General features: G+C 31.4%; 1 long non-coding RNA gene across 1 annotated transcript; it reads left to right on the top strand.

Annotated features, from left to right (window-relative positions):
* The first annotated feature begins 6722 nt into the window (after nucleotides 1-6722).
* Nucleotides 6723-7876, top strand: LOC131598757 (uncharacterized). Its single transcript, XR_009282386.1, has 2 exons — nucleotides 6723-6832; nucleotides 7526-7876. It is a non-coding gene; the product is annotated as an uncharacterized LOC131598757 (long non-coding RNA).
* Nucleotides 7877-8182: the final 306 nt, after the last annotated feature.

Here is an 8182-nt window from a genome sequence, read left to right as displayed (position 1 = left end):
TAGAAAGGGTCTGATTGTGTCTCACCTGGTGTTTATTGACTATCTTTTACTTTTTGGCGAAGCTACTGAGGAGCAATTGCAGTGTGTGTTTAATATTTTAGTTGCGTTTTGCAAATGTTCAAGGCAACAGGTCAATAATGATAAGGCTAGCATGTTCTTTTCAACAAACACGAGTATAAAGTTGAGAGACACTCTTCTCACATTTTGTGGATTTAGATAAACCAATTCCTTAGGTAGCTACCTGGGGATTCCTTTAATTGGGAAAGTTCCTAGAAAAAAGGACTTTGACTATGTGATTGACCAGGTTAATGTGAAGCTTATGCACTTTAAAACTAATTAATTATCTTTTGTTGCACTACTACAAAAAGTACCTTTTGTAATGCCATTTCACTTCGGCCAAAGGACCCACCGTGGTAGAATCTATTCTATTAAGTGTTTTCCTTTTATTTTCATTTTTAAGCCACTTTTCACCACGATTAGAACTTCCAACTGTGGTGAAAAGTGACGTATAGTCATGAGTTTGAATCCTAGCACCTACAATTTTATTTTATAATGCTCTTTGTTCACTCTCTTTCCCCTAGACAAAGTTAGACGAACTTCATCTTCTACCTCAAAACATCATTTTTCATTTACGAGACTCTATTTCTCCACTAAATCAACCTCGAAAATATCATTTCTCCCATAAACAAAACTCAAAAACATTATTGCTTTCATTAACAAATTTCAGAAGTCCATTATCTCTTCTCCAACTTGAATGAGACGAGGAAAACATGGATTCAAATTAGCAATGTTAGTTATTTTTTGTGTCAGATAAAATATTTAATGTTGTTGTTGTTGTTGTTAAGATATAATTTTTAATGATTTTATTATTTTGTTTTTATTATTGTTGTTCTAGTTGTTGTTTTTCTTTTTGTTTTTGTTGTTGTTCTTGTTGTTGTTGTTGTTCTTGTTATTGTTCTTGTTCTTGTTCTTATTGTTTCACTTTTTGTTGTTCCTGTTCTTGTTTTGTTGTTGTTGGTGTTGTTCTACTGCGGCATTTTTTTTATTGTATTAAAAGACATACAACAACAGTTTATTAATACAACCGTTGTTGTAGGTAACACGTTATTTGACTTATAATCACGGTCGCACAACCGTGGTGGAAAGCATCATGCGATCGCACCACTTACCTCACAACGGTTGGTCAATCATTGTGGTATCCCTTTTCCAACCGCTGTGATATTTTTTTCCGTAGAAGTGTTGGAAGGGTGACCTTGGCAAAGAGTGTTTTAGAAGTTGTTTCGGTTTATCATATGATGACTACTGTCATCCCTAAGGCTTATGTTGATGAAATTCAAAGGAGACAACACATGATTATTTGGATAGACACGGGAACAGAGACGAAGATACCATGTGATTTGTTGGGAGATGGTGACTATGCCAATAAAGAATGGTGAACTAGGTCTGCAAAGATCGAATGAGATGAACCAGGCCTGCATTTTAAAATTAGGTAGGAAAATTCAAGCTGGATCTCAGGAGTTTTGGTGCAAAGTTTTGCTTGAAAAATACAAGCGGGATGCAATTCTCATTTATGGGAAAATATTGTCAAATTCTGGCCTTAAATGGATACCCATAGTTGGTGGATAGTTGGAGATGGTAGAAGGATAGATTTGTGTAATGATGATTGGATTCAGGAAGGGTTGCGATTAGTGGAATGCAACACTCAAATTCCATATCCCACGAGGAGTGTTAAACTAGTTGATATGGTGAAACAGGGTATGTGGAATTGTCAGATTTTGTACTCATGGGTGCCTTTGAATATTCTAACTAAGATTGGAGCAATCCTGCCCCCTGAGGATAACAATGGTGCAGATGTGCAAAATTGTAAAGAGTGTTCTCTGGGGAGGTTCTCGATATCGAGAATGTACCACACGATGCGTGACTTCAATAGTGGGGAGATGGATAGTACATGGAATAACATTTGGAGATTGAGGGTTCCTGAACGAGTTAGAGTCTTTGTTTGGCTTGTCAAGCATGACAAAATATTAAAAAATGTTCGAAGACATTGTATGGGATTAGGTTCTGACCGGTGTGATTAATTCCATGATTTCCAAGAAATGACGTTGCCTGTGCTTCGAGATTGTTCATTACACTATCCATATATATTTCAATTAAATTTTTCTTACATTATATAGTTGTTATGTGATTTCACTCGTATTTTTCAAATGATATACGGTAATCGGAGATAAGTTGGTGTTCATTATTTATATGTAATACAACTGCAATACATTAAATAAAGTATTTTTGGAATAATTTTGTTTGTCAACTTTGCTCTTTTAAACTACCTGATGAATAATTACTCAGATTTAGCATCATCTAAAACTAAACTACTAATAGTTTCAAAATGAAAATCTTACACACCTACATAGCAGACCAGCTTTAGAGAACAGTTTGGTTCCAACATACTCACTTTTAAACAACTGAAAAACATTACAGAACTCAAATTTCAAGCACAAGACGAACCCAAAAAGAAATAGAAAATACATGCACAACCATTGTAGAAGACAAACCAAGGAATAAGCCAGTTCTAACCATACACACAGCAAACCAACATACACATAGACAAACATAGACAGTCCAATCCTTATCGACAATGAACAACACTCCTTCCACTATAAAGAAAAATACTGTTGCAGAAAAATCCTATAGGAAATTAATTAAATGAAACTGCACAAATACAAACCCGGACAACGACGAAGACTCGACAAAATACTGAAAAACAGCCCACTTCTAATTGCCAATAAAATATCTAAAGACAACTCCACCTAAACAGTTACCTAAATATTATAACATCGTTCCTGCATCAATTTTAATACTAACAAACTAACTATCAATCCACAAGAGGTCAGGAATAACCTATTCTCTAAAGGTACAGATATTGGTGAATCTTTTTACATTAGCCATTTCCAAGCATGATACACATTCTATAAGAGGCGGAGAAATAAAGCAAGAGGACATAAGATCATTCATATAGTTGAAATAGAAATCAAATCAGTTTGCAAAAATGTAAACCATAAAATAAACTTGATGAAGCAAACTGATAGAGAGTAGAATTATATTATTTAAGTTAATTTAGAATTTATATTGATGTTTTTATGTATTGTTATTTAGTGGGCTCTTATTAATATTTGGGCTTTTAGGTTTATTATCCATCAAGAGTATTATATAATGTAGTCTCATAGAGACATTTGAAGGTATCAAAAAAATGAAAAAGTCTTTTAGTTTTCTTTATTTTATTTAGTCAATTTTATTGTTCTTCCCCTTTTATTTTAGAAATCCTAGTTCAATAGATCTTGGTAGGAAAATCTTCCTATCAACTGGTGCTTTCATTCTTGAACACCAAAACCCTACAATGACATATGAATTTCCCCCATCTTTCACTACTCAATTTTATGCATATCATCCCAACATCACCACTGTTACTCCATTTCCATCTTATTCCACAAACATTTCTCCTTTAACTTCATCTCAAAATTTACCCTATAATCATGGATACACACCACATCTACAACCTACATATGACTATTACACACCATTCTATCAACAAAATATCCCAACTCCTTTTATTCCTTCATACCAACCCACACCAGAGCTATCAGATTCAACATCTCATCAACATTCTTCCATTTCACCTCATTTACATCCATCCTATACCATTTCCCAGCAAACTCACCTGCCCACAGATTCATTTCAAGAAACATTTTACCAAGAGTTAGAAACTCTAAAACAATATGTGATTGAGACTCATGAGATCTCAAACAAATATAGAGAAGATTTGAAAGAACAGATTCAAAATATTTCTGATTCACTGAAAAAGTCACATGAAAAATTTAAAGAAAAATATGCTTTCAAGAGAAATGTAGAGGAACAGACAGAAAAAAAAAAGGAAAAAAAAAAGGCTGTCACATATGGTAACCAGCTGTCTCTTGCCAACCATACTCTACACTTGCTTCTACACGTGACACCTTTATTTTTTTTTAAAATGAAAAGAAAAATATGTTTAGTTTTGGTATTCACGTGAATGGCATATTCATTATGCTAGAGGAATTATGTGTTAAATGGCTAACTCTTTTGTTAAATTTCTTTTCTTCTCATTAATTTAGAACCTTGAGGACAAGGTTCAAGTGGACCCCGCGGCAATGATAGAGAGTAGAATTATATTATTTAAGTTAATTTAGAATTTATATTGATGTTTTTATGTATTGTTATTTAGTGGGCTCTTATTAATATTTGGGCTTTTAGGTTTATTATCCATCAAGAGTATTATATAATGTAGTCTCATAGAGACATTTGAAGGTATCAAAGAAATGAAAAAGTCTTTTAGTTTTCTTTATTTTATTTAGTCAATTTTATTGTTCTTCCCCTTTTATTTTAGAAATCCTAGTTCAATAGATCTTGGTAGGAAAATCTTCCTATCAATTAAATAATAAGAAAACTAAAAGACTTTTTCATTTCTTTGATACCTTCAAATGTCTCTATGAGACTACATTATATAATACTCTTGATGGATAATAAACCTAAAAGCCCAAATATTAATAAGAGCCCACTAAATAACAATACATAAAAACATCAATATAAATTCTAAATTAACTTAAATAATATAATTTTCATATACTTTGATAATAAGTATGAAATTATTTATTAATACAAGATAAAATCCTAATAATCACGGTCATAATCTCTTAGTTCTTCGACCGGAAGAAAGACTTCCTTATAAAAGAGTGTCTTACCTTATTGAAACTTAATATCAGTTTTTTCATTTCTCTGCGTAATCAAATCAAACAAAACATGTTTGCCATCTTTTGAATAAAATAATATATCACCTTTGTTCCCTATTCCGATAGGATGGTAAATACAAGTTAATGGACCAACGATGAAAAGTTTAGTCCATGATTCTTTTGTACTAAGTTCCGCCAAAGCGGATAATGTGAGTAGTTAGCTTATTTACACAAGTATAAATATAAACATAGAAATGCACAAGTATAAAAACATGTACAAATATACAAGTATGTACAAAAACTCAAAAACCTAAAAACTATCGCAATGATATCCAATACCAAAACCAATCCCAGCAACGACGCCATTTTGTTGACGTAGTAATGTGGCAAGTAAAAGATCTGGAAATATTATTCTGGGAATTTATCGTCTCCCCGGGGATTATTTGGAAATAATTATTGTTCGACGGATTCTTAGTTCTTGAGTTCGGGTTAAATGAGTTTTAAAGTAAAGTGCGGAAAAGTAAATTATAAATAGAAAATAGATGCATTTTCGAGAGGAGAAACTAATCCGGTATGAATGTAAACTATTCGTCACAAACTTAAACCTATCACTTTGTTGCACTCAACTTACAATACTCGTCAGAAACACCACATATCCCTCACATCAATGTCCATTTTTGAAACACCGCCGAGAGTTCAATCATATTGCTCTTTCGACGTTGTCTCAACCGGTCGAACAACACAGGGGCATTAAACTCCAGTATTAAGCGGATGTTAACTCCAAACCTATCTCTAGAATCGAGCCAGGTTGATGTGCATAAGGTATATCCTTATGCACGGTGCATAAGTCTCGTACGAGTAATATTTAAATTGTTTCGAGTAACATTTTTGTTAGAAACGAGTAATAATATTATAATCCATGAATAATATATACATTATTTGTACACATCTATTAATTATGAGTAATTATTAATTGTGAGTAATGAGTACACTATTTTGAGTAATATTTACACAATTCTGAGTAATATCGAATTTTAACTATTTTGAGTAATATATTCATTGTTCTGAGTAATATCTATACTAATTTGAGTAATCTGTATATTATTTTGAGTAATAAATATAATACTTTGAGTAATATAAACAATATTTGAGTATTTATGCACCGTGCATAAGGATATACCTTTTGCACATCAACATATCCCTCTAGAACCTATCAAAATGTTCCAATACTTCCACCACGCAAGCACCTTCCGATTACAACTACACACAACTAGCTCAACATTCCACCAAGACAACACGCACATCTTAACACAACACACCCTCAAAGAAAACAACCATACATGACTTCGCGAAATACTTAACGTCATATACACTTTAAGCAAATATTATTTATTACTCTATATAGCAAACAAATTGTGCAAACTACAAGGCTCAAAGCAAGCCCTAACTCTCCTCTAATCCCAACCGACTAATAACAACAGTTGAATAAAGAGCAATACGAAACCAAAAAGCACAAGCATGTGAAACATAATATAACTGTATATATAATTATTGTTTACAAGTTGATGCACGAAGGCCTGACCAAATCTCATAGGAACAAAACGAAGAAATGGAGAATTATAAGGCCCTCAAACATCAGTGTCTGATTCCGAAGCTCTTAGACTACTTCCATCGTCCTTTCAAATTATATTTCAAAATTATAGTGTTATCTAGAAAGTACAATTAAAAAATTAATTAATTTTATACTAAACATTAAGAGTAAATTATTTCGAATTTTTATATTTACATAAACAAATAAATTATTTTGAAGGAAAAAATATACTATCTAGTAAAGACAATAGTATAAAATTATCTCTCTTTTTTACAGCTATAAAACTACCATGACATATTTTTATTTATAATTATTTTAATGTATACTATAAAGTAATCAAAAGTCGTAATTATCATAGAATGGAGGGAGTAAAAATGTAATTGAAGGTGTAACTTTTCAGTCCAAAGTTCTTTTATTTAAGAGAACGAGAATGCTCCTTCTAAGATAGGGTTCTCATTTGAGGCATTGAGTTAGTTTCTCTCTGGTATTTCCTTTTTTCTTTTTATCTATTTGTAGAAGTTACTACTATCTTATAGATCTCAAAGTCAGTTCTCTTCGTCATCAAATATTTGTTATAGATCTGAAAAACAAGATCTAGTCTCTAGATTTTGTGCAGCTTATTTTCTTTTTCTACTTTTGCTTATTTTGACTAGATTTATTTTTTTCATAGTTTTTCTTTTTTATTTTAATGAAGTTGGAGTTTTTGGTATTAGGGTTTATGGAGTGGAGCTTCTTTTAGTTCAAACATGGATGTTGCTATGTTGATAGAGCTGCTTAGCTATGGATCCCTCAATTCTACCCAATTTTTGTGTTTTTTGTGGTAGTTTTGTGGCTTCCATATCTAGGGAGACTTATCACTTTTTTAGTCTCATCTTTCTTTGGATTGAAGGGAGCTCTACACCTTTATTTCTTAATTTAATTATTTTATTTTATATATTTTTTAATTTAATTAACAAAAACTAGAGATCTGTGAGATCTTTGAAGTTGAAGTGAATTTATTTATTTTTTGAATTAATTATATTTGCAAGTTTTCTAATTTTGTGTTTTTGAATTAATTATATTTTTTTAATTTAAGAAAAAAATATTTCAAACTAGTTTTGTTAATAAATTGCTTGATTTATAGTATAATTTTGTTTGAAGCATAGTTTTTACATACAGTTGTGTTGCATTTTAGTAGATCTATGGGATTATACAGCTGTGTTGCATTTTACTAGATCTGTGAGATGTTGGAAGTTGAGGTAAATTTATTATATTTATTAATTTTGAGTTTTTCTATGTTATTATTTTAATTAAATTGTTGACCTTATTTTCTGGCCAATATGATGGATCTGGTGTTGTATATTATACTTAGAGATTGTGGACTTCAATTGAGATCAATGCATGTAGAAGATGTGATGATATGATTCATCAACTTATGAAAGTAGATGTTGAAGTTGTAATTTTCTTTCAGCAAATGTAGTTTTTGAATGTAATGGAGATCTATTGATTATTGGATTTTTATGAATAGATCTTTGGTTTTTAGCTTTTATTTAAATGTGCAATTATTGAACTGATTTACAGTATTTTATTCAACTCAGAGAATTAATGGGGTGTCCTTCCCAAGGGCTGAGTAGTCTGCAGTTAGTGATGACCTCTGGCAATGTCAGTTCATGATAAACACTGGAACTCACTACACAATGAAACTATAATAGTACTATTATACGACAAAGATGCCGAAATATCATACTAATTAAATTAATAAATTATGGTATGCATGCCAAAAAAAATGAAATAATAATAATAAAAATAAACACTATTAATACAAAAGGAGACAGTAATAATGGAAACTAAAGTG

The sequence above is a fragment of the Vicia villosa genome, linkage group LG4, assembly GCF_029867415.1.
Source record: "Vicia villosa cultivar HV-30 ecotype Madison, WI linkage group LG4, Vvil1.0, whole genome shotgun sequence".
Taxonomy (NCBI): domain Eukaryota; kingdom Viridiplantae; phylum Streptophyta; class Magnoliopsida; order Fabales; family Fabaceae; genus Vicia; species Vicia villosa.
This window is presented reverse-complemented; position numbering and strand designations above follow the sequence as displayed.